The sequence below is a fragment of the Ambystoma mexicanum genome (genome assembly GCF_040938575.1).
Source record: "Ambystoma mexicanum isolate Mex_15411 chromosome 12 unlocalized genomic scaffold, UKY_AmexF1_1 Mex_chr12_unloc.2, whole genome shotgun sequence".
Classification (NCBI taxonomy): domain Eukaryota; kingdom Metazoa; phylum Chordata; class Amphibia; order Caudata; family Ambystomatidae; genus Ambystoma; species Ambystoma mexicanum.
Genome location: NW_027182323.1, coordinates 10165653 through 10167698, shown reverse-complemented (window position 1 = coordinate 10167698; position 2046 = coordinate 10165653). Strand labels below are relative to the sequence as shown.

Sequence of the window (2046 nt, the reverse complement as noted above, 5' to 3'; positions counted from 1 at the left end):
GGGGATGTAGCTCAGTGGTAGAGCGCATGCTTCGCATGTATGAGGCCCCGGGTTCAATCCCCGGCATCTCCAGGTTTTTCTTTTGGCTTTAATCGTTTCTTTTAAACAATGATAAATTCTGTCCATAGCCACAAGGGTAGAGACAACGTCCTCGAAAACCTAAGCTTGGTTGAGATCAAGCAAATTACGTTTACCATTTTCATCATTAACAATCTGTGGGCCATGACACTAAAATATATTTAAAAAGTAGCATATCGAGATCCACAAAAGAAATATCAATATTTTTGTGGACATTCATCAGTGATAGAACTTGTTTTGCTCTTTGTGTGACTTTGCTGCTGGACACCACTCACAATCAGGAGCATGTGGGGTGCTTGTGTTGCTGAGGGATTGTATGGGTTCTGTGTGAATGTGCACCCCACATCTAGCCCTCTTATCTGGGCTAGAATGTGGAATTCCTGTGTGAAAAGGATTGTGTCCTGTGTATGAGTAAAGTTAGGCGCATGTGTAAAGCAGTCATCGGTCAATATAGGCATATTGTCGATAAAACCAACCAGGTAATGACAGAAGTGCAGGCCAACGCCAGTGTTGTGAAAAATGTTAATGCAAAAATTCCCAAATACGGAACGCACCTCCAAGCACCACAGAAGACTCTCTATTTTCTGCCTTCTTACCTCCCTCTCTTCCTCAGTCCTGCATCCCTCCTTCCATTTTCCCCCATCCCATCCTCCCTCTTTTGTTTTTTTCCTTCCTCCAAGGCCCTTTGGAACAGATGCAATCGCCCATGTATATTGCAGTGCCATACCCAGTTTCCATTGGGTAGAGGGAAACAACACATGAGAAGGGAGACAGCTATTAACTGTCCATGGCCATTCTAATCTGTTTGGCTATTCCCACCCACTACGTGCCCCTCTACACCCAACACGCATTCTCCTGATATCTCTATGTGCTAGATTTGTGATAGAGTGACTTCGGTAAATTTCGGCCTGCCAATGTTATTTCTAAGCAGTCTGATGAGTGTTAATTGCTTAAGCGCAGTTGTAAAATTCATTGTAAATTCGCTGTTCGTGTATAGAAATACCTGAACAAAGTGTGCTTTCAGGCACTTGATTTTTATCTGTTTCTTGCAGGTCCTGTTAAAAACAGGCACTGACACGGGAAATAGTTTTTGCTTGTGCATAGGAATTGTATATGTTTTTTGTGAGACACTGCTATCTTATGCCCATGTATAGGTTCAGCTGTTTTCGTAAGGTACTGCCAGTAAACAGTGGCTGGCAAATGCCTAACCCATGCCAACACAATAGCCAAAACTGTTGGCTTTGCCAATGCTTGTTTTAATTATGTTTTTAAGGCTCGATGAATTTCCGAAGGCACTGTTTGCAAGGTGGATATTATCAATAGCCGGATGACAATTTGAAACATTTTTGAATGAAACCCAGTGTGGCATTAGCTCAAAAAATGTGTTGAGTGGAACATGGGAGGGATGCATGGCTAACTATTCATAAGTAGAAACAGACATATGATGGTTCTAGGTGGTCATATGGTGTACTTCATAAACCTAATTAATGCAAGTACCTCTTGGTTTTGCACCATGCTTCAGTAACAACCATGATGGGATCGGCTTTATGAATGGGGTGTTGTTTTAATGGAAGGGCACCTTGCAGTGATTGTCACAGGCAATGGGGGCAATTAGAATTCAAAGAGATGGAGGTTAACTTTCATTGTAATAGGGTAGGGCATGAAACTAGTACTGTATACCATCGGGGGAATAACAGGACTCTGGAAAGTTTCAACACACTCTTCATAGAAAGTATACACATGGCTATGGTGACCTTCATAGCTATCGGTTCCTAGTCATTCATTTACTGATGACACGTAAAAGGGATGCACACGCAATGTCGAAATATGTTCAGCTTGGCTAAAAAGGACATACGTGTCCCCCTAGACTTATCTATAGTGATGGCTAGAATAAGAACAGAAGAAAGGTACTGCAGAGTGATTTAATGGAGACGTGACGCAACTCCCCGACTTCAGAACTCACTCAAT

At 42.3% G+C, this 2046-nt stretch overlaps 1 non-coding gene across 1 annotated transcript; it reads left to right on the top strand.

Moving 5' to 3' along the window:
- On the top strand, positions 1 to 72 carry TRNAA-CGC (transfer RNA alanine (anticodon CGC)). Its single transcript has one exon. It is a non-coding gene; the product is annotated as a tRNA-Ala (tRNA).
- Positions 73 to 2046: the final 1974 nt, after the last annotated feature.